General features: G+C 40.7%; 1 protein-coding gene and 1 long non-coding RNA gene across 3 annotated transcripts in view; both read right to left on the reverse strand.

The window, feature by feature from the left end:
• The window catches only part of SH3RF1 (SH3 domain containing ring finger 1), a 160,878-nt gene that overhangs the window by 91,329 nt on the left and 43,822 nt on the right, over positions 1-25,727 (reverse strand). The gene's annotated exons all lie outside the window — the stretch shown is intronic.
• On the reverse strand, positions 12,199-15,057 carry LOC140910522 (uncharacterized). The gene is made up of 3 exons (XR_012158628.1): positions 14,962-15,057; positions 12,325-12,410; positions 12,199-12,218 (listed from the first exon to the last, which is right to left on the reverse strand). It is a non-coding gene; the product is annotated as an uncharacterized LOC140910522 (long non-coding RNA).

The following is a 25,727-nucleotide window of genomic DNA, read 5'->3' on the forward strand; positions in this document are numbered from 1 at the left end:
GTGCGAGAACACAACTTAACTGTATGGGGCTAAAAGCATGTCATGGGCTCCTTATGTCTGTAATGATGATGTGATGACGACACAGCCATCACTACCCTGTAACACTTTCAAAACATACCTCAACTTGTAGTAACTTGCATCTGTTCACCATTCTCTCAGTAAAGTAATACTTCCTTTGAACCAGATTCTGCTCATCTTATGTTGATTAGTACCTTACTCCATGAACAGTTCCAGTGATTTCAACGTACCACTCAACCTCATTAAGGCTGGCAGAAGCTGGCTTTTATATTTTTCTTAAATATGTTGCCTATTTCTGGTCTGTCCAATAGTCTCAACTGGACCATGATGCTTATGTTTTACCATAACAGTTAGTTTAAATACTTCAGTCATGTCACTTAATTTTTCTCATCCTTGTAATGCTATAGCACAGGTCTGAGCAGGAGAGATGTCCCCAGTGGGTAGATAAAGCAATGGTAGGTACTGCAGAATACATCTGAACGATGGTGTTATTAAACTTTTCCTACTTCCTTTTAAATTTTACTCGTTTCCAAACAAGTTTTTCAGTGTCACATCTGAACAAGGGTAAAAAGTGATGTGAAAAAGGAAGCTTACATTCAAGAGAAAGGCTTGTTGTTTGTTCCTGCTATAGAAAAATTACAAAAGCTTAGTTCCAGAGACAGCCTGCTCAATTTGCACTGCTTACATAAATACTGATCCTACAGTTCATTTCAATTGCTGACATTTTTTGTAACTGGCTAATTACGTAAACAGAACAGATCCACACTGCCACCAAAACTAGAAGCTATTTTAACAACTTAAAAAAATAGTTATTCACCAGCTATGTTTGTAGTACTCCTGAAAGAAACTGAATTTTTAAAAAGAACAAACAATTAGTATGCAGTTCTAACACTGATTAAATTTCTCTGTTTAGAGATAATTTCATCTGGGATTTTCTTCTTTGGTCAGACAGCCTTATACTGCACTTAAATAGCCTCAAAATAGAAGGCATTAATTATAATATGGTATTTTAGTCTTTCAACATCATCTGGACAAGTGCTTCCTCCTTTACACAAATAAGTTCTCTCACTGCATAAGGCAGTTCTTGTCATCTCTAGCATTATGTCAGACAAGTTCTCCTAAAGGTTTTCCTTTTTTCCCCACCCTGTGCCAGCAAACAGTTTGGTGTTCTCTTCATAAAATAAATTAAATCTGAAATATAGGTCACTCTTGCATTCAGAAGCTCCAAAATTATATTTACCAATCTGTACACTCCGTTCAAGAAATATTTAATACATTTTTATTCTCAAACTGTACACAGGAATAAGGATGAAGGGGGCAACACTCCTCTTCTTGGCTGTGACCAAGGCACAAATGAGACATTGGGTCTCTAATATAGTTCAAATAAAAGCGTCATTTTTCCTGTTGCAATAGGCAGTTAAAAATATGATCCATCACGTTTAATTTGTATTAACTTGTTCACAAAGCCAGATGTACTGATATTTTTCTTGTACTTTTTCATACAACAGAAAAAAGTTTATAGCCCCAACAAATGACGCTTGAGTGCTATAGGTTCTGGTCAAGCACAGCATGATGAAATGGTTTAATCAACAGTCTGTTTTTTCTTGGAAAAGGTTATTACAGCTTGTGCGTAACTATGAAACAAAGAGAGAAACAGGTTACTCACCCTAATGGAGTCTTTTTACCATTTCAGAGGTGTTCCTTTAGCACTGAATGTCCTCTTAAGATGAAACATGATTGAACATACTTCGGGTACATACTCTGGTAGCCAGGATGGTTTGGTCAAACAAGAACTTGTAGTGCGATTTAGACGGACCCTCCTCAGCACTGGAGACTGATACATCTAGGAGAGATGTTGACTGAGGAGTCAGGAAGTACACTGTCAATTACAAGGGGGACATTCTGGAGCATTCAAATATTACTTATGATTGCCCAGATTTGTTTCTTTTGAATGGTGTGCATTTCTGTATATTGGTTACAGTATTTAACTTACTTATATTATTTGGTTCCAGTAATAGCAGAAGGCTCTTTGTGTGTGGTGGGATGTCAACCAAACAGCTCCTGGTGAATGCTGACTTTGAAGAATAGAAATTTAATTGGCTGTTTAAGTTTGGACAGAAGGTAGAGAGAGGTACTTCTCTCTCAGAATTGTGGGATTCAGTGTAGAGTGCGGATTGAAAGACTCACTAGCAGAGATGGCCTGGAGTCTATCTTGATGCCAATGGAATACGGCTTGTGGTTCAAACTGTACATCATTCCCTGGGTGGCTAGACAGCATCGCTATCTGGATAGTCTTTTGACATGGGCGTCTGCCAATCAGAACAGATTGTGGCTCACGATAAGGTGGAGCAGCTACAGTCACAATTTTCTGCAAAAACTCTTTCCCACCTTCATTTATTTACATTCTTGTTTTTTATTTATTAAAGTTATGGCCTTTGTGCCATAAGCTATTTCTAACTTGCGAGGATGTTGTTTGTTTTTCTGTTTGTTTTGAGGTTTTTTGGGCAGGGAATAGAATTCCCTGGGCCATATAAACAGATACCACTCCCTTCCCTCTGCTCCCAGTTTGCTTGCTGAAAGTCCTAAAAATGTTAATATTTCAGGACGCATAGAGCATACTCTATATGATTATGTTTATATGGCTCCATTATTAAACCTTTACTCATTGATGGCTTGAGATTAATCTCAAAATGTAGTGACAATATGACAATTTTAAGAAAAAATGGAACTGTGAAGTTTCAATATTACAAAGAACTTGTAACATCTAAAATGGTAAATTAAGCCCCTCATCTTTTCCATCCACATGGTGGCTAATTAAAATGTCTTGTAAAATGTCTGAAAAATGGAATACCCCAGGGCTCTCAACACTTTCTGTGAAGTAATAAAATGTTTCTCACTGCAGTAACTGAACTCTGAAACTTTAAGAAACGTTACCACCACTGTATTCAGACCGGTTCTAAAACCTGTTCTCACCAGATAATGAAATTGCTTGAATAAAATGACTTATGACTAGAATGGACTAAGTACTAGAAAATTTTCTGAAGGAAACAATCTGGCCCTGCACTGGAAGGAAGATGCCCGAACAGATTTTGTGCACCTTTAATTTTTCTAACTACTCTTCATAAGTGTCTATAAATTCTCATTGACAAATTCTAGCATTTGCACCTCTTGCCTTTGAATTTTCTAGGAAGCGGAGTATTATTTATCGTTCTAACATTAATAGGGAGTGGACAGAACAGCTAGACGCTGAGAATTTATTTGAGAAAACCACTTATTTGAAGTACTTATTTCTAATTTGAAAAAAGAGAGTATTTAATTCTACTCCCCAACTGTGATGCATGACAACGAAAGACTGAAGCTAAAACAAGTTAAGGACTAAAAGTTGAAGGCTCTTTATCCCTTTCTCTGAACTACTGATTCTACCAAAGTTGCTGGGATCTTCCTCAAAAATAGAACTGAGCTGTGTTACCTTAAACTCCTCTAACTTTAAGATTTACCCATGTGTTGTGCCAATTCCAGCATGGACATTAACTGTACCTCATGAGAGAGTACCCCTTGGTCCATGCCTGTGACCAGGACTCCTAAATAGGCTTAAGGCTCCACACCCTATTTTAGTACCTCTCTTCAGAGCAAGAAAGCTTATTTATTTCTGGGTTAGCTGTGTGAATTTCCTCAAAATTGTAAAAGATCAAAAGGATTTTAATTAAAACCAAGATTTATTAGAAAAAAGAAAATTATATTAAAATAAAAATAGATAAGATGAATTGGGTAACAGCTTTATCTAAAAACACAAATTTATAAAACAGTACTTTAATCAAGTATGCACTTACATCTAAGAATGCACATGGTAATCTAAGTCCCTAAGATGCTTTTGCTATCTCTCTTGAACACTGCAGCCTCTCAGAAGCCCAGCTCTATGGTCAACGGCTCACTTTTCCCTTTTGCAGTTTCTCCCCTCCTTGTTTTACTTTGAGCATATTTCAAGTCAAAGGTGTGACTTTGCCCATTAGCATTCCAGGGGTAAAAAATATCCTTTATAATTAGCATACTGACAAAGGTATTTACACAGGTATTTACACTATTTTGGAAGGGGATATAATCCACTTATCCATAACTATGGTCGGTTCTAATATTATTCAGTATTATATAAAAATTTTCTTGAGTGAATCAGATGTTGTCAATATCCTGTATACTTTATAGAGTTTAAGGCAAGGAAGGACCATTAGCTCATCTAATCTGTATAGGACAACCATTAAATTTCACACAGTTACCCCCCGTTCTGAATTCAGTAACTTGCATTTGGCTATAGAGTATCTTCCAGAAAGACATCCAGTCTTGATATGAAGACTCCACCACTTCCCTTTGCAGTTTGAGTCAATGATTAAAGAGCCTCACTGTTAAAAATGTGCTTTATTTCTGAATTGAATTTGTCTGGCTTTACTTTCCAGCTATTGGTTCTGGTCGCACATTTCTCTGCTAAAATGGAGAGACCGTTACAATCCAGTATTTACACTCAATGAAGGTACTAATTCATTGTAAGCGAGTCACCCCTCAGTCTTATTTTTGATAGGATTAACAAGTTGAGTTCTTTATATCTTCGACTGTAAGGCATTTTCTCCAGCTCTTAAAAATTTTTTGGGGCTCTTCTGTGCGCCCTCTCCAGTTTTTCAACATCCCTTTTAAAATGTGAACACCAGAACTAGATGCAGTATTCCAGCCTGTGTCTTACCAATGCCATGAACAGAGGTAATATTAACTCCCTGCTCCTACTCACAACTCCTCCATTTATACATCCAAGATCACATTAGCCCTTTTTGCCACAGCATCACAAGGAAAACTCATTTTCAGTTGTTTGTCCACTCTGACCCCTAAAATCCTTTTAAGAGTCTCTTCTCTCCAGAATACAGTCCCCCATTCTATAGATATAGCCTGTATTTCTTGTTCCTATATGCAAAACTTTGCATTTGGCTGTATTAAACCACTTTCTGTCTGAAAGAGCCCAGATTACCACGTGATCCAGATTACTCTGTAGACCTGCCCTGTCCTTACCATTATTTAACATTCTACCAGTCTGTGTCATTCGCAAATTTTATCACCAGTTATTTTATATTTTCTTCCAGGTCACTATGGAACATGTTGAATAGCATCAGACTTAACACCCATCCCTGCAGAACCCTACCAGAAACATCTCATGTGATGATTCCCTACTGATGACTATTTTCTTACTTTTTGAGATCCATTTATTGCGTGCTTTATTGATAGTGTACAGTGCTAATTATTAGTCATTGGGTACTAGGTCAAATATCTTACAAAAGTCTAAGTATATTACATCTATGCAGTTACCTTTATCAAACTTGTAAACTCATCAAAGAATGAAGTCAGGTTTGTTTGACAAGATCTATTTTCCATTAAATCATACTGTATGGCATTAATTATATTCTTATCCTTTAATTCATTATTAATTGAATACCATATCGACTTTTCCTTTATTTTGTCTGGGATCAATGTCAGGCTAACTGGTCTATAGTTACCCAAATCATCCTGCTTCCCCTTTTTGATTAGCAGCACCACATTAGCTTTCCTCCAATCTTCTGGAATTTCAACAGGATTGCAAGATTTATTAAAAATCAACATTGGTGAGCCAGAGAACTCCTCAGCCAGCTTCCTTAGAAATCTTGGGTGAAACTTATTTGGTCCTCCAGATTTAAAAATATTTATTCCTAAATATATGTTGTTTAGCATCCTCCTTGGTTACTACCAACTTGGAAAGTGCTTCATCATCCTCATATACTAAGTAAGTACATTCTTTTCAAATATACAACACTTCTGCATTCCAGCATTGTCATTATTAACAGTTTTACCATCTCCATTTAGTAAGAGGCCTAAACCATTGCTAAGATATCTTTGTTCCTAAATACATTCATATTATTGTCCTTAGCCCTGCTGGCCATGGATTTTCCCCGATGTCTTAAATTCACCTTATCAATTTTCTACCCCTCATAACTTCTAATTGATTTTGTTTACTATGTTTCCCCCTTTTTTCCCCAATTGTTATATATTCAATTATTTAACACATGTTCCAGAATCAGCATTTCACTTGTCTGTAAATTACAGCAAGAACTAAAGATTATACCTGCCTATGCAGGATGAGACTAAAATTATTTCTAAAGCAGGGGTAGGCAACCTATGGCGCACATGCCAAAGGCAGCATGCAAGCTGATTTTCAGTGGCATTCACACTGCCCGGGTCCTGGCCACTGGTCTGGGGGGCTCTGCATTTTAATTTAATTTTAAATGAAGCTTCTTAAACATTTTAAAAACTGTATTTACTTTACATACAACAATAGTTTAGTTATATATTCTAGACTTCTAGAAAGAGACCTTTTAAAAACGTTAAAATGTATTACTGGCACATGAAACCTTAAATTAGAGTGAATAAATGAAGACTCGGCACACCACTTCTGAAAGGTTGCCGACCCCTGATCTAAAGTATGCATCCACGTCACAGTTTCTTCAGGGACCTCAAAAATTATGAAGTTGCTATTGGTATATTATTAAGACACATTCTTGATATCCTATCTCAATACTGGTCAGGCACTAGTGTACTTATCTTGCCTTTATACTATAAATACAAATCTAAACTACAAAAATGCAGAGTATTACAATACAACAGTCTTCCTTCTCAAACCACCCATGCATACAATTCCATCCTTCTCATTAATCATCTACAAATTGCAGCTTTAATTGTACACATACATCAGATTACCTGAAAGAAATCACACACTGTCCGAAATTTAAAGTTTTAGACATTAATTTAACAAATTAAACTTACTTTAAATTTCCACAGATGATTATTAAATGACTAGCTTTGTGTAGAAGAAGCCAGACTTGACAAGATGATTTCTTCAATGCTCCTTGCATCTATATTTTTTTGTGTGCTTCAAGCTTTCATCTGGGATTATTAAGCACATGCTCTTTTCTTGCCTAGTTTTTTGGTGCCTGTGTCACTAAGGAAATAGTTTAACAACATATCACTTGTAGCTGACTTTTTCAATGGAATTATTTAGGCACACTGACATTTTAACAGCTCAGATACTGTAGTACAATGCGCCCCTCCTCCCAAAATGGAGAGAGAACATTGTGAGAACGCAATTAAGCTGTCTTGTGCTAGTAAAAATAACTTAGGTTTAAATTGCTTTTCTGAACAGAGCATTAACCATTTAGAATAAAAGCTTTTCCAGATGTGTATGATGAAGCATATTTTGGTTTTCATAATTCTGTTTACAGCCAATGCAAGCTTCAAGTGCCTCTGTATAAATGTTACTTGAACCCAACAATTCGAGACATTCTTCCAGATAATTCAATCTCCTTTTATAACAGTTATCTGCAATTAGTCAAATATGTGTACTAAAACCACCAGCACCTAATGCTGACAGACTACCAGTGTACCCAATCACATAAAACTCTTCCATTTCATAATGGAAAGACCAGACATGAATCTTAACTAAAACTACTGTACAGAACAAAAACATCCATCATAATAAAATACACTTATGAACCTAAACGCTCTACATTAGCTCAGAATTTCCTTGCTTTTGTCTTTTTAAATCAGAATATTAACTTTACTTTAACATAATAAAGTTATAATAATAATAAATTAAAAACGTTTAGAAAGTGATTCAAAAGTATCCAATTCTTTTAGTTTATAAGTATCATTATAAGAGTTCAAGCACACACTAATAGTTAACATTTCTGAATGGTCTGGATGATAACCCCCCTGTTCATCATGACTTTCAGAAAAAAAATCCCATTTTGGATGAAAGCTTCTAATCCTTGGTATTTGGTCAAAGGGAAATTTTTTTCTTTGCTGACTGAATTCTGCAAGAGAGAAGAAAACATTTTCCCCATTTAAAAAAAGTATGAATGTTTTACACACAGATCATTCAATAAACATCTCAGCTTTGTAATCAGATGTGTAACTACTCCTCATTGAAGAGTACAATTGATCTCAGAGCCTCCTCAGGTTGGAAGGCAGATCTAGATAGATCTTAGACCTGCAAGGTGCTGAGGGCCTGTCAACCAACATTTCTACTGCTCACTAAACCTGTAAATAAAAATAAGAATTAAAAAATGAGAGACCCTTAACTATAGTGGCAGATATGACTGCATAATTAATGGGTAACAATACATCTTCCAATATCTAATCCTTTGAAATCACACTAATAAAATGTACTTTAAAGAAAAAATAAGATTAAATGTAACATTTTACAACATCCTTATTGAGCTTGCAAGAACAAATCATCCCGATGTGTAGAAAGAATAGTAAATATGGTAGGCGACCAGTTTGGCTTAACAGTGAAAACCTTGCTGATCTTAAACACAAAAAAGAAGCTTACAAGACGTGGAAGATTGGACAAATGACCAGGAAGGAGTATAAAAATATTGTTCAGGCATGCAGGAGTAAAATAAGGAAGGCCAAATCACACTTGGAGTCGCAGCTAGCAAGGGATGTTAAGAGTAAAAAGAAGAGTTTCTTCAGGTATGTTAGGAACAAGAAGGTGGTCATGGAAAATGTGGGCCCCTTACTGTATGGGGGAGGCAATCTAGTGACAGAGGATGTGGAGAAAGCTAATGTACTCCATGCTTTTTTTGCCTCTGTCTTCACAAACAAAGTCAGCTCCCAGAAGACTGCACTAAGCAGCACAGTATGGGGAGGAGGTGATCAGCCCTCTGTGGAGAAAGAAGTGGTTCAGGACTATTTAGAAAAGCTGGACGAGCACAAGTCCATAGGGCTGGATGCGCTGCATCCCAGGGTGCTAAATGAGTTGGCGGATGTGTTTGCAGAACCATTGGCCATTATCTTTGAAAACTCATGGCTATCGCCGGAGGTCCCGGATGACTGGAAAAAGGCTAATGTAGTGCCCATCTTTAAAAAAGGGAAGGAGGAGGATCCGGGGAACTACAGGCCAGTCAGCCTCACCTCAGTCCATGGAAAAATCATGGAGCATGTCATCAAGGAATCAATTTTGAAGCACTTCGAGCAGAGGAAAGTGATCAGAACAGTCAGCATGGATTCACCAAGAGCAAGTCATGCCTGACTAACGTAACTGCCTTCTATGATGATATAACTGGCTCTGTGGATGAGGGGAAAGCAGTGGACTTGTTATTCCTTGACTTTAGCAAAGCTTTTGATATGGTCTCCCACAGTATTCTTGACAGCAAGTTGACGTATGGGCTGGATGAATGGACTATAAGGTGGATAGAAAGCTGGCTAGATCGTTGGGGTCAACGGGTAGTGATCAATGGCTCCATGTCTAGTTGGCAGCCAGTATCAAATGGAGTGCCCCAAGGGTCGGTCCTGGGGCCGGTTTTGTTCAATATCTTCATTAATGATCTGTAGGATTGCATGGATTGCACCCTGAGCAAGTTTGCAGATGACACTAAACTGGGAGGAGTGGTAGATATGCTGGAAGGTAGGGATAGGGTACAGAGGGACCTAGACAAATTAGAGGATTGGGCCAAAAGAAATCTGATGAGGCTCAACAAGGACAAGTGCAGAGTCCTGCACTTAGGATGGAAGAATCCCATGCACTACTATAGACTAGGGACCAAGTGGCTAGGCAGAAGTTCTGCAGAAAAGGACCTAGGAGTTACAGTGGATGAGAAGCTGGATATGAGTCAATAGTGTGCCCTTGTTGCCAAGAAGACTAACGGCATTTTGAGCTGTATAAGTAGGAGCATTGCCAGCAGATCGACAGACGAGATCATTCCCCTCTATTTGGCATTGGTGAGGCCCCATCTGGAGTACTGTGTCCAGGTTTGGGCCTCACACTACAACAGGGGTCAGCAACCTTTCAGAAGTGGTGTGCCGAGTCTTCATTTATTCACTCTAACTTAAGGTTTCGCATACCAGTAATACATTTTAATATTTTTAGAAGGTCTCTTTCTAGAAGTCTAGAATATATAACTGAACTATTGTTGCATATGAAGTAAATACAGTTTATAAAATGTTTAAGAAGCTTCATTTAAAATTAAATTAAAACGCAGAGCCCCCTGGACCAGTGGCCAGGACCCGGGCAGTGTGAGTGCCACTGAAAATCAGCTCGCGTGCCACCTTTGGCACACATTCCATAGGTTGCCTACCCCTGCACTACAAGAAGAATGCGGAAAAACTGGAAAGAGTCCAGCGGAGGGCAACAAAAATGTTTAGGGGGCTGGAGCACATGATTTATGAGGAGAGGCTGAGGGGACTGGGATTATTTAGTCTGTAGAAGAGAAAAATGAGGGGGGATTTGATAGCTGCTTTCAACTTCCTGAAAGGGGTTCCAAAAAGGATGGATCTAGGCTGTTCTCAGTGGTAGCAGATGACAGAACAAGGAGTAATGGTCTCAAGTTGCAGTGAGGGATGTTTAGGTTGGATATTAGGAAAAACTTTTTTACTAGAAGGGTGGTGAAGCCCTGGAATGGGTTATCTAGGGAGGTGGTGGAATCTCCTTCCTCAGAGTTTTTAAGGTCAGGCTTGACAAAGCCCTGGCTGGGATGATTTAGTTGGGGATTGGTCCTGCTTTGAGCAGGGGGTTGGACTAGATGACCTCCTGAGGTCCCTTCCAACCCTGATATTCTATGATTTTGACATAGGACTCTTATTTGGCTGTGAAAAAAAGACAGCAGAACTATTAAGTTTTATCCTCCCACAGCCAAAGTAAATCAACATGTTGCCTTTAATCTAATTTTCTACTTCTTATAATTTATTCATATGTATATAGTCACATAACTAGATCTACTTGCAAACTTCAACAAGGCAATTTAAAAACTGAACTTTGTCCTTTGAAGTGAAGGAAAAAAAATTCTTATCTCTGTGTCTTTTTAAAAAAAATATAAAGGTCTACAATGACATTATTTCAATAATAAGGATTTTACCTTCTGCAGATATTGGATATATGCTCAACTACAAGAAAATTGAACTACAATATAAATGTGTATTAGATCCTAATGAATAGAGACACAAATGAGTCAATATCTCTCATTTCTTTTCTATAAACAGTTATCTTTCATAGTCAAGATAACTACAGATTATACTAGTGGTTTCCAAGATCTTCATAACTCAGTTTCCTCTTAAATTACTGGCATAATTAGTATCAACATCCTTTAATAGCACTAACACCTTCTAATCTCTCTTTACACATCTTTCTGACTCAGTTTACAGATGGACAATAGAAAAAATACTTTAATTTCTAAAAATGCTAGTTTAATCCTCAAAAGCTGGCGTTTTCTGCACTGTCTACTAAACAGATGCTTCATGAAGATATGTATATGTTCAGTAGTTAATTCATTCCAACAAGAGGCAAAGATAATTCTGCACTGGTCTGTCTCATTACTGTCCCTTTACAAATATTATCTGGTATTTGTTCAAAATTATAGTTTATTTCACTCTCTGGAAATCACTTCTACATGACTAGGTAGATTTAATCTTCATTAAGGAAATTAAATTATCCTGAAAAGGCAAACATAACCACAACAAACAGTATTTCATGTCCAGTACATGAATTTCATTTAAAGTGAATGACAAATCAAATTTTTGGTGATTTCAACACAAAATTATCCTTATAAAACAACTGTTAGAAATCAATATGTTCAGTTTATAAATTGATTCCTTCCAAATGCTATCCAAAACCTGGTGTCTCTGTCCTAGTTTCTTGCTCTCAGAGACGATGGGGTAGGATGCTGCTGAGACACAGCAATCTGCCCTGTGGGTAGAGAGATATTTTGTGTCAATCAACAGCAACCCCTCAGGCTGATCAAAGTGCAGCACGGACAGAAAGGCCCACCAGAAAGTGAGCAGATAGCACCTGAGCAAACCAGGGAGGTGGAGGAGAATGTAATCAGGGAAATTTAAGAATCTGACAGGATTACTGAAGATCTGACTTGGGGGATGGAAAGAGGATAGAGGATATATATACACTCAGGAGAAGGGCTGGTGATAAGATGCATTGTAACAAAAAATATCAAAAGACATTCAGTTATCTTTAGTTCTCTGCAACCTGAGAAAAAGAGGCATTAGTAAGAGTTATCAAGCCAGTATACTAACCCAGATCAGAAATTTGACTGCAGAATCAAACATAGATCACATAGTAATTTGTTCTACTAACTGAAATGAGTTGGACTGACAAGTTTCCGGATCTGTTCTTTAGACTGGATAACCTTTTATACAAAGAAACAAAAAAAACCCAATAACCAAGAAATAAATCCTTAATGTAACTTCACATCACTCAGATACAACAGTTGACTAATAGCATGAGAAGCTCACTGTTTGGGGAGCAGAGAAAAAAGGTACTATAGTAGGGTTGGTTCTTCACCCTATTGGGGGTGTTATCGGATCTGAAGTGCAGAATTCTATAGGAAAGGAAGAAAAAAAATCAGAAAAGCTAGCCTGCAACTTAACTAGCAAGACAAATTTAAATCTAACAAAACAGGAAACAGTTTTTCACTCCTTTTTCATGTCCAGGTCTTTCCCTCAAGTAAGTTACATATCTCACTCACTCTCACATACACACTAAGATTGCAAAGTCAAGCACTTCAAATTAGGAAATGCCAGAATTAAGGTTGTCTGCAACCTTAATTCAGCCCCCTTGGCTATATGCTTTATGATACAGTTTTTAACTACATAATCACATACTATTTTTTCCAAAAGGCCCCTGAATCATTCAGTGCACAGAATGGACTCTCTCATTTAACAAGCAGTTATTTAATTCAAAAGGGTTAATGAGATCCTTGAATGTATAAACAAGGCAATACTGAGGAAAAGTAGGCAAGTTATACCTCTGTATTTGATACTAGTGTGACAGCTACTGGAATATTGTGTCCAGTTTTGAAGTCTACAATCAAGAATGTTGAAAAATTGGAGATGGTTCAGAGAAGAGCCACAAGAATAACTAAAGGACTGGGGAAAATGCCCTATCGTAAAAGACTCAAGCATCTCAATCTATTTCATTTAACAAAGAGAAAGTTGTGAGGTGACTTGACCACAGTTTATAAGTACCTATATGGAGAACAAGCCCCACCCCATAACAAAACATACAACACACAACACAACACAAAATAAAATGATGATGATGACGACAGTCTCTCTGCTCTCAGTTCCAGTGCCTGGATCTGGAGCGCAGGCAGTCCATAACAGCCCAGAGCTGCAATTACAGGCAAAGTCCTGCTCAACTCTGGGCTAGAGCCCAGAGACAGAATCTTTGGGGAATTTGGGGAATTTAGCTGATAAAATCTAAGAAAGTCTCTATTGAGCATATCAGAATTGCGGTTTTTAAAAAAATGTATAGCTTGGCCAAATCTGAGTGGATTTTCATTCCCTCATGGAAATGCTAATCCACTACAAAATTGCAAGTCCCTGCGACAAAGCATAGGGGACCCAGAGCAATTCAAAGAAAAGGTCACCAGATTTTTTTTAAATAGGCAAAACCACCTATTTTTTCTTAGCCCATTCTCGGGAATAACTCAGTTGTGTTGGCTGAAGTTTATGGCTAAAGCATGGACAATTAAAGGCAAGTGAAAGGGGTCTTATAATAGAAACCATGAGACAGCCTAAATAATACATTGTGCTACCAGTTCCACCTATTATAAAGGCTGACTGCTGCAAGGTATTATCATTCCAGCTTGCTTTTTGTAAGCTGTCATTCCTGTTTTGTAAGCTGTTGCTTCTTTAATATGTTTGCTTTTTCCAGAATGGCTGATGAAATGTTTTAGTTTACTACTAATGAGATCTACTTCATTAAGGAAAAGGAAGGGATATTTTGAAACAAACACACAAAATATAAAAATATGTTCATCATTATATTAGATATAACTTTAACCCTGAATTAAATGAAGGCCATAATTCTGAAGAGATTCTAACTCCATATTTTCAACACCTCAGTAAAAGTAATAAAAGGAAGTGCAGGTGTAAAGCCCTTTAAAAAAATCAGACCATTTTAATACAATTGCCTATATTAAAGGCTACCTGAAATTAAAGTTAAAAATTTCTCAAGAGAATAAGTGATTTAGGAGCCAAAGCCCCATTTTTAAATGTGACTTAGATACTTAGAACCTAAGTTTCATTTAAAGACAATGGTACATAAATGCTTAAGTCTCTTTTGAAAATGGGCCTTAAGTTCTTTTGGAAACTTTGGGCGGGGGAGGGAGGGAGGGAGGGAGGACATATATTAACATGAAACAATACTTGGGATCACAAGACACCGGCCTGTAGGAAGGGCACATTCGGCACTGCTGTCAGCTTCACCCATACACTTATGTTTGTAAATAGATAAGACTGAAAAATTCTGTTTTGCAAATTTATTTTCTTGTGTTGGATGCCCAACAGTGATCATGATAACAAGTATTAAAACATAATAAAAGGACATTGTCACACTAAATGGACCATAGAGATCCATTAGATCCAATATCTTCAAAATCTGACAGACTGTTTTGACTTCTGACTATTACCAAGGATTACAGTATTCCTGAAGTTGGCAACTTTAACTGGGACAGCTAATGCCGGTCAGCCTAGCTACTTTATGCATACTGTTTATATATTACATTTCAAAGGATTTATTAATTAGAAATCAAAATCACCACCAGATGTATAACTCACAGAAGCAACTGTGCCCATTATTTGAAAACTGTCAGATTTCTGCCACCAAATCTAAGAAAAACGGATAGGTGCTTTGATAAAACACTTAATGTGATAGTAAATGCATAACTTACGATCACTTGAAAACAACTATTTTAAATAGGGTTGCCAACTTTCTACTCACAGAAAGCCGAACACCCTTGCCCCGCCCCTCCTCCAAAGCCCTGCCCAGGCCCTGCCCCTTCTCCAAGGCTCCACCCCCCCACTCTCTCCATCCCCCCTCCCTCTGTCGCTCGCTCTCCCCACCCTCACTCACTCACTCATTTTCACCTGGAAGGCTCAGGGGGCTGGGGTGCAGGAGGAGGTGAGTGCTCCAGCTGGGGGTGAGGGCTCTGGAGTGAGGCCAGGGTCCACTACTAATGCTGGGAGGTGGGGTGGACGAAATAATCTGTTAAAGCCATATGGGAAGAATGGTAAAAAATGGGGTTAAGGTCGTGGCATATAGTACCTCTTTCCTTTGCCATGATCACCAGTACAAGAGCAGTTAAGAGGTTAATAAGAACATTTGCAAATATCAAGATTCGTATAGTATCTCAAACTGCAATCTTCATAATTTAAAAGTTATAAAAAGCATAACATGCGAACATATTGACTCTGAACTCTTTTAAGTGCATGTGCACTTAAGTATTTAAAAATGAACATTTGGCATCTCCCTACCTACCAAAAAAATAAAAAGAAATTCTTACGACAAAAGCATCAAAGCTGCACAAAATATATTATCAGCTAGACAATGCCGTCCAGATAGCTAGATTTTACATACTGTCACGAGAATATAAGCACAAGATTGGTCAACCAAACAAGATGGAATTTTAAAATCACTACAGGAAAAACTTGTTTCTTGAGGATATGGATCAGGAGCCATTAAAGGGACAGTCAAGAGTGCATTTGTTTTTGTGAAGCAGTGTCCCTTGAAGCAACAATATTTCCTCCCTCCTTCCTTTACTTAACCAGATACTTCCCCCAGTGTTTCATGGTAGCAAGTAAATTCTTTGTATTCCTTTTCCTCCTATTTCCCTGCCTACAAAAGCCTGTTATTTCATGTTTCACTGCTGAAAATTGTCAGCAAAAACATTAAATATTACTATTATCTTGTATGGGTTTTCTCACACACACTTATCTTATTCAGTGAAGTTATTTCCACACCCTTCAAAGCTCCATGTTGCGGAAAACTGGTGTCCTTCCTTTCGGACTCTTCAAAAATATTTTAAGAGCATATGGTAGGTTGACAGTTGTGTTTGTTTCTTCTTTATCCTTTTTCTTTTCCGCTTCCTTCAATCTTGTGTAATAGGCAAAGTACCAGTCACCGCAGGCTTTGACTACTCAACTAGTTCAGTCTCAAATAACCTTTCAAGTGGGTTCCTGCTGTTAAGAAACTAAGATAGTTTTCACCAGTGGATTTTCTGATCAGATCATAATGGTTTTTGGTTTTTTTTTAAAAATAAGGACAAAGATGAACTCAGGTAATCATTTAACATTTTGAAGAGTGGTATTTATCCTACTCATCTTTTCTGCAGCTGAAGTGTCTTCAATAGAGAAACTGCTGTTCTACATCCAAGTCTTCCTTCTGGAAAACTGTTGCAGCATTTTAGTACTATGATATTAAATGTAATCCACTCTCTTTGAAGCTATTATTCAGTTTCTGAGACTAACAGGCACATTAAAATATCTTTAAATTATAGTAATAAGTTTTACATTGTAAACTTTATATTAAAATTTCAAGTTTTACCATAGACACATATCTGTGAGCTAATCAAGCATAAACTGTGTGTGAGCTGCATCTCCCCTTGCAACTAACAGTAAAGTATTACTGGCTAGCCAGAATAAAGCTTAAATCCTTCAGGCATGAAGATCAAGAAAAAGTGCACTCCTTTTGAATAATATTACATTTCACAAACTCTGTTACCAATTATATGCTAAGGCTGTCTTCTGCCAGAAATGAATTATGTTTCACCTCCTCCTCCAGAAAATAATTTCTTTCCTCTGGTATTTATTTTTCACAAAATTAAAGGTGGAGAGGGACTGCACAATCCCAAGCAGCAACCCACTGTCTGTCATTCTAAAATTCAGAAATTCATACCAAACAAATAATTAGAAGTTATCACTAGTATTTGCCCTCACTACCTTCCCACTTACTTTATTAGATTACAAAATCTGCAAGCAATTAACGTCTGTTTTACCATCAATAAGCTATTCAAGGCAAGGACCGTGCCTACCATAATGATGTCTAACAATAGAGGGCGTTTGGGTACTACTGAAATACAAATGAAAAAACAAACAATACAACTAAAACACAGCATTTCTACATATGAAGAAATTGGGCTATGAAACTGACTTCAGTTTGCCTTATTCACGTACTGAAGTTGGTTTCTTTTTTGGAGAAAGACACTGTTCTGCTGGGCATATGAATAAATATAAATGTATTGTGTCATCCCAAACAATTCTACTATAGTTAAATGTTTAAAATTTGAATCTGGAAAAGATTAACTAACTTCAGTCATGCCTACTAATTGTTCCTGATAACGAGTGAACAAATTGAACAAGACAAGTAAGCAGGCGGGCTACAAGAAAGTGTTAGGAGGGCTATAAATTGCAAAATGTATATTTTATTATTTTTATGTTTTAAATCCTGCCCTTCACTCTTGATTTACTTTATGATTTTAACTGATAGGGAGTTCTTAATTTTCTGATCCTTGAAGTTCACTAAATTAAAAAAAAAACCACTGGTTTCAGATAGGATACAGTTTTTATATTTTGGGGAGGAGGTTTGTTTTGTTTTTTGTACCTCAGTTTGCAGGAAAGTTTAAATACAACTTGATTTTAAACAAAATCAGAGTTGCTAATTAGATGTTGACACTCACAGTTTACATTTTCTGTAGCAAATTTTGCCTGAATCAACTCAAAGCTTTGCTCTTTTCCCTATATATTCATAATTCCTAATAAGATTAATATGAGAAGATAACAATTAGACCTCATCAGATTACTCAAAGCTTTATAAATGTTAGCACTATCATATGATTAACAGCAGAGACAGGGGAGGACATTTCCTGTGTTTGGCTTTTTCTGACAGGCTTTGTGGACAGAACTCAGAATAGCATCTCAAAGCACCACATCTGAATAGCAAAACAAATGTCTAAGACAAAACATGCTAGACAATCAACCTGCTGTTCTTTCATAATGCAGTCACGGATTTGGAACCACTTTCAAGATCTGGTTTCCACAGCAACAAAATCAGAAAATTCTCACAACTACTGCTTTCTATCTCCAATCAAAAAAATGCAGCATTAAACTGTATGTTAAATAGACTGTTAACCAAAATTTTGTCCTGCTATAATTCAATTGTATAAGCATTTCCACATTTAACTCCACATTCTCTGTTGCTTTCACCTTTTGCCTGGCTTTCTTCTAGTCATGCTCTCAGCATAAAGGTTTCATTTTGTTAATTTGCTTTGATTTTTTGTGGGGTGTTGTGGGAGTTTTGTTTGTTTTTTGTCAGAGCAAACATACTTTGGCTGGCATTAAGTGTGGAAAAGAAATACTTTCCCTATTATAAAAATAAATCTTGGTTTATTATGTTGTAAAACACTCTTAGTATCTAAACAACTGGGGCCAAACATTGCAATAATCCTCACTGAAGGGAAGTGCATTTGAGTATTCTGAGGAATTGGGTTTGATTTGAGTCATGAGCCATTTAAACAAATCACACTCAGCACACACAGTATGTTTTGCAAGGAATTCTCACTAAGCTCATAAAATGCTCAGCTGAGAAAGGTCACACAGCTAATTTTAATAAATACTAACAAAAGGCAAACAGTCAATAAGGGAAGGGGATTGCCAGCTGTTCTTGCAAAGTAAAAATGCTAAGCTCTTGAAGTTTGCAGGCAAATTATTCTCTCCTGAAGACTTGGTGAAGTATATACGGGCTTCATCCTGCAGATTTTGAAAGTGCATGAGGCAGTTTTAAAGTGGTGCTCACCAAATATTTCCACGTTTGGATTTTTCCTATTTTTTTTTTATCTTAAACATACTGTGTAACTGAGGAAATGCCATCCCAAATTAAATGAAGAAAATGTTAAAATTGTATAGCTAAACACTGAAAAGTCAGAAAATGAAATTATGGCTGCGTACACAAACTTACCTGTCCCAAAATGTAATAGTATGTGATCACATTATTTTTCAAACAATAGTAGAAATGGCTACTTACTGTAACTGTGGTTCTTCAAAATGTGATGCAGACATGTATTCCACTTAGGTGCATGCGTGCTCAGTGCATCAGAGCTGAGCTGAAGAATTTTGTCTAGCAGTACCCATAGAGAGGTGCTGCTTGTGCCTCGCGGCCATAGCCCCATCCTTGGTTAAATGAGGATGGTCAACCCCAACCCCCCACCCCTCGGTTCCTGCGCACTAAACGCCCATAGACAAGACTCTGATGCAAACGGGACAGAGGGTGGGTAGTGGAATACACATCTGCATCACATCTTGAAGAACCATAGTTACAGTAAGTAACCATTTCTTCTTCTTGGAGTAGATGCAGCTGTTTATTCCACTTAGAAGACTCACAAGCAGTACCCATTGGAGGTGGGGTTGGGAATCTATTTAAACAAGCACTTCCTAAAAATCTGTGTCAGCGCTGGATGCTGCAGTAATGGTACAGTGGTTTGTAAAAGTATGTTTTGACAACCATGTGACAACCCTAGAAATATCCAATATTGAGATGTCACTTAAGAACGCTATTGAAGGAGCTTGTGCTATCATAGAATGAGCTCACACCAGCTGTTTTGCATACAGTCTGGATGCAGAAAGTTATCCACTTAGAGATCTTCTGAGAGAAGACTGCCAGTCCTTTCATATGGTCTGCATTAGACACAAACAGATGAACTGAAGCCCGAAAGGGTTTAATCCTGTCTAGATAAAAGGCCAGATATCATCTGACTTCTAATGTGTGAAGACACTGCTCCTCCAGAGATGAATGCGGCTTAGGGAAAAAACACAGGCAAATATACCACCTGGTTTAAATGAAACAGAGATGACTTTAGACACAGATTTCGGGTGTAGCCACAATGTCACTTTGTCTTTGGAGAATTACATGCATGGAGACTCTGTCATTAAAACCTGCAACTCTCATACTCTCCTCACAGACGCGATCACCACAAGGAATGCAGTTTTTTGACATGAGAGAGGCTCAAACAGAGGTCTCATCAGTGCCACTAACCATGTTAAGGTTCCACAAGGGAACCAGTTTTCACACCAGTGGATGGAGACGAAGGATTCCCTTTAAAAATCTCGCCTCCATGATACTCGAAAATACCAATTTTCCATGAATGGGTGGATAAAAACCTGAGATCACCACTAGATGCACCCTCAATGAGCTAAGCACAAGGCCTGACAACGGAAGATGCAGCAACTACTCCAAGATGTCTTGGATACTGGGGAGCTTAAGAGTGCGACCTCTGTGACCGAGGAACATCCCAAAGATTCCATGGAGACCACGAGGCATAAGGATAGGGCATTGGTGGCCAGTAGGCACTAGGCCAGGGGGCCCTGTCCCAACTGCAAAACGAGTGTCAATCCTGGTGCTCAGAGTACTCTTTAAATGGCCCCTGATGTGGGTCAGGAGATGGAGAGCAGGAGGAGGAAGATTCTGACCTCAGCACCATGGAGCCTTGGGTTTCCAGGGATAAAGGTAGAGCCAGTCCCTAGGGGGTGAGTAACTGGTTTGACTCATCCGTCACCCAAAATAAAGAAGGGACTGGTAGTGATGGTGGAAATGGTACCACCGCACCAAATACGCCTACATTGACCTTGAAAGTCAGCAAAGGCACCAAAGTAGCTGACAGTGCAGAAGTGGAGGGTGGTGAGAGACACCATGGTAACATCAATGGTGCTGAATGCAACAGTACTGAGGAGTTTCCTGGAGACAGAGATGGTCCCTTGGTCTGATCAGAGCAACAGCCCTGTTTCCACAGGCTGCAGAAGGGGAACACTGGGGTGCAGTCCCAATGGACCCAAAGGTTCAGCAGCCCATCCAGCCAACAGTACACTGATGTAGCCCTGGCAGTCTTGGATCAAGGGAGAGGTCGGGACAAAAAGGCAGAGACATAGCCAGCTGGTAAACCACTGGTGCGGAAACAGTCAGTGCAGGCATCTTCCTCATCGGAACCAGACTCAACGGATGCCGCGGGGCCAGAACCAGAGTTGCTGGTACTTCTGTTATTCACTCCCTTCCTTATAATTAGTCACTTAAGTTTTATGTTTTATAGCTAAACCCAATTTACTGATCTGTTGTTATACATATTTTAACAGTATAATTACCCTTGCTTCATATAAAAGTAGTTCACGTTAAAGACCTGTTTCCAGTACTTTATTCACTGTATTGATTTTCTGGTTAAACTTTCACCCTGTGAAGCACATTTCACAGTTAATAAGTGAAAGATAAGTGAATCTGGTAAGCCCTTTCTAGAATATTATATCCTTCATGGAATCTATTTTTCTTTACCTAAACCTAAATTCATCATTTATATTGCAGTGGCACTAGAGATGCCATCATAGAATCATATAAGTGTAGGACTGGAAAGGACCCCAATAGGTCATCTAGTCCAGTTCACTGCATTCAATGCAGTACTACGTAATAACTAGAGCATTCTTGATAGTTGTTTGCCTAACCTGTTCTTAAAAACCTCCGATGATGGAGATTGGACAAACTCTCTAGGCAATTTGTTCCAGTGCTTAACTACTCTGACAGTTAGGAAGTTTTTCTTAATGCCCAACCTAAACGTCCCTTGCTGCAATTTTAGCCCATTGCTTCTTGTCCTATCCTCAGACATTAAGGTAGCTGGCCTGCAGATCTCTTGGATTGTGGCATCTGTGCGAGGAAGGCCGCTGATGATGCCGTCAAGTGTGCCGTTACGCTCGCCGGTGGATGCACCTCCACCAGCTCATAGCAGTATCGGATGCAGGCCGTAATCCATGACAAAATCCTCTGAATAGACACTAGACGACCTTTCATCCTTTCTGCCACCGCAACAAACAACTGTGCTGACTTACAGAATGGCTTTGGTCTCTTCAAATAGAAGGCCAGCGCCCTCCTGATGTCCAGGGTGTGCAGTATGCATTCCTCATCCGATGCATGAGGCTTTGGAAAGAAGATGGGTAAGTATATGTCCTGACCAATATGAAACTGGGAAACGACCTTGGGCAGAAATGTCAGGTGCAGACGTAGCTGGACCTTGTCTTTGTAGAAGACTGTAGAGAGTGGCTCCGAAGTAAGCGCCCTGATCTCAGACACCCTGCAGGCCGACATTATCACAACCAGGAATGAAACCTTCCAGGAGAGAAGCAGTAGAGAGCATGAAGCCAGAGGCTCAAAGGGAGACACCATGAGCCTCGACAGCACAAGATTCAGGTCCCAGGAGGGACCAGATACCACACGTACGAATAGTGACACTCCAGACCTTTTAAAAACCATGACATGGGTGAAGATCAACCTGCCTCGGAACAGAGGCTGGAAAGCCAAAATGGCAGACAAGCGGACCTTGATCAATGAGAGGGACAAATCCTAGAGTTTAAGGTGCAACCATAGGATGTCCTGCAGCAGGGCCTGCTCGGCCCAAATATGCCATTCTGAGGCCCAGCATGAACCTTTTCCATTTGGCCAGGTAGGTTGCCCTAGTGGAGGGTTTCCTGCTGCCCAGCAAAACCTGCTGAACATGGGTTGAGCATGCCCGTTTGTCCACGCTAAGCCATCCAGTAGCTAAGCCATCAGGTGCAGTGCCACCAGGTTCAGCTGCGAAAAGCTGCCTTGGTTCTGGGACAGCAGATCTGTCTGAAGAGGCAATTGCAGTGAGGCGGCTTTCAAAAGGCTAGCAACATGCTGAACCAGTTCTGGTGAGGCCACGCGGGGACTATTAGGATAATCCTCGCCCTGTCTTGCTTGACCATCACAAGGACTCTGAGAGTCAACGGCACTGGCGAGAAGGTCCTGCTGAGGTGATCCGTCAAGACATTCTTGGTTCCTGGTAGGTGTGCGACTATCAGCTGAATGGCATGCCGCACACAAAAGTCCCAAAGTCGGATAGCTTCTTGACAAAGAATCGAGGACCTGGCACCACCCTGCCTGTTCATGTAATACATCGCAGGGGTATTGTCCATCAGGACCTGCACCACCTTTCCCTTTGAGTGAGAAAAGAAAGGCCAAGCAAACCACTCTGAGCTCCCTGACATTGATACGGAGGGCCAGATTGTCCCACAGCCAGTGGCCCTAGGTGCTCAGCTTGCCCAGGTGGGCTCCCCAGCCCAGGTCCCGAGGCGTCAGAGACCAGGGTCAGCAACCGGGACAGGGTCGCAAAGGGGACTCCCTTCAACACCAACCACAAGTTCAACCACCAATCCAGGGACGACATAACGCGGTCTGAAATTTGCCCTTGATGAACCAGTAGTTGAGATATGGGAACACCTAGACCCCTCAGCATTTCAGGTAGGCCACCACCAGTGCCATACATTTTGTGAACACCATTGGGGCCGATAAGAGGGCAAAGGGCAGTGCCATGAATTGAAAATGGCGTCCACCCGCTATGAAACAGAGGAAGCACCTGTGACCGGGAATATGGAAATAAGCATCTTAAGTCGAGGGCAGCATACCCGTCTCCCAGATCCAGGGAGGGGATGATGGAAGCCAGGGAGACCATGCAAACTTCAACTTCTTGAGAGACTTGTTGAGGTGATGCAAGTCCAAGATGGATCTGAGGCCCCCTTTTGCCTTTGGGATTAGGAAGTAACAGGAGTAGAACCCCTTTCCTTCCATGTCCTGAGAAACCTTTTTCTCTACCCCCAGGTGCAGGAGATTTTCAACCTCCTACACAAGGAGTTGCTTGTGAGAAGGGTCAATAAAGAGGGACGGGGAAGAAAGGGGGGTGGAGGGAGGGATGTCCGAAAACTGCAGGGAATAGCGCCAAGATACTATGTCCAGTACCCAGCGATTCAAGGTGACCCACGACCAGGCCGAATGGTAGGGCCGAAGATGGTCAAGGAAAGAATAAGGTGGATGTGGGGAATTGACTGGGGCATCGCTCTCGAGCACACCGTCAAAATGAGTGCTTCTGGCCCACGGGATGCTTTGCTGAGCCGGGCTGCATGGGAAAGTGGCAGGAGGAAGGGCGGAGATGACTAAAACTCGTGTCTCTGTCCCTCCTCCACGAAGACCTTTGATGTGGTTGCCAAGAACTTAGTGAGGGGGACGGCTGGAACTGCTTGCACACTGCCTGTGGCATATGCATGCCCAGCAAGCGAAGGTGGGTCCTGGTGTCCGTTAGCCCTTTTTGAGGTGGGAGAGAAGGAGGAAGGAGTTTGCCATAGGGTCTTGGCAATCTTGAGGACCCCATCATGCACTGCTAGTGCGACATGGGTTGGGGTAGAGGCTGACAGGATATTAAACAAAAAGTGTCCTCCTGCTCAGCCATCTCCTCCACCTCCAGGACCAAGTTCTTGGCAATCTGAAGAAGCATGGCCTGGTGATCCTTAAAATCGTCTGGCAGGATGGCCCTCATGGGTCCCTCGACTGTCCCGTCAGGGGATGAATACGAGGACTGTACCACTGGGGGAGGCCTTGGTCCTCTTCCCTCAAAGGGGGTGGCAGGCTGAGGAGTGGGCAAAGCCTCCTCCACCTCAGCCTCCGGGGGTGCCTCTCTCGAGCCCTGTGTTGCCAGCTGCTGCTCCGAGGCAGCGGCAGACGAATGGTGCGAAGGGGGCATCGCCATGACCCCACGCATTCCAATAAGGTCACTGCGCCAGCCCTTGGTCGGGCTGCCACTGCGCTGACAATGTTGATGCAGCCTCAGGTGCCCATTCCTGCTGATGGAGTCTAGGTGACGGGTCGAACTGTCCTTCTGCACAAAAGGAATCCCCTTCCAGTGACCATGGTGGGGCGATAGACACCTGTATGTGTTTGCTGGCTGTCACTGTCTGAGACAGTGCCTGATCGAGGGGACCGGTATCATGGAGACTGGTGTCGGTGCTAGGGGAACCGGAGACAGGATGGAAAGCACTCCCATAGGTTAGGCGACTGGGACCAGTGTCGAGAAGATGACCAGTGCGAGGACGAGCGGTGTTGGTAGTTTGGAGACTGGTGCCTCCTTTTAGGCTATCTGTGTTGAGATGGCGGGGACCGCGATCGTGGTGCTGGTGACCGAGGGCAACCCCCAGAGGATCTGCACGGCGACTCCGGTGACCTGCACCACGGAGGTGGAGAGCATGCCGTCATCTTCCAGGAGCAGCGGTGCTCCACTGCTCCCTGAGGAGTCTTGGTGGCTGGCTTGCCCTCTGGGGGAACCTTTGCCGAAAACTGCAGCACATGCTGTGTCGGCGGCGCGGACAGAAGCCTTTGCTCTCTCAACACCGGGGGAGCTTGCAAAGGTTTCAGTGCAGTCAGGGGTTTAGGTACTATGCCACTCCCAGGAGTTGAAGGAGGACCTTTAAAGGGGTTAACTGCCCCAACTGGAGAAGTGCAAATGCGTGGCTCCAGAGTGGCTGGGCGGCCTGACTCAGGTCCTTTGCCCGAAGACCCCTGGCTCTTCTTTCCAAGTGCCGGGGAGCTGTGCTTTCTCGCCTTCTTCTTGGGTGCCAGTGACAGGGACCGGTGTCAGGCGGGGCCTGAGGTGCACTGCACATGGGTGCCAAAGTACTCGGCGAATCCTGATGGGATGGCTTGGAAGTCAGACGGAGGGCGGACTCCATGAGGAGAGCCCATACACAAATATCCAGCTCTTTCTGCATGCAGGGCCAAAAGTTCTTACAAATATGGCACTTGTCTTTCATGTGCAACTCCCCCAAGCACTTGAGACAGATGCTATGGGGGTTACTTAAGTCATAGGCCTGTTACAGACAGTGCAGGGTTTAAACCCTGAAAACAGGGGCATGTCCCACCTGGGGCGAAGTCTCAGCTGGGACTAACTACTAGCTACACTTGACGAGAACTACTGAAAACAAACCATGAACAAGGTCCTAAGGCTTGAAGTCAGTAGAGATGAAAAACCGCTAGCCCTTGT

This window comes from Lepidochelys kempii, chromosome 4, assembly GCF_965140285.1.
Source record: "Lepidochelys kempii isolate rLepKem1 chromosome 4, rLepKem1.hap1, whole genome shotgun sequence".
Classification (NCBI taxonomy): Eukaryota; Metazoa; Chordata; order Testudines; family Cheloniidae; genus Lepidochelys; species Lepidochelys kempii.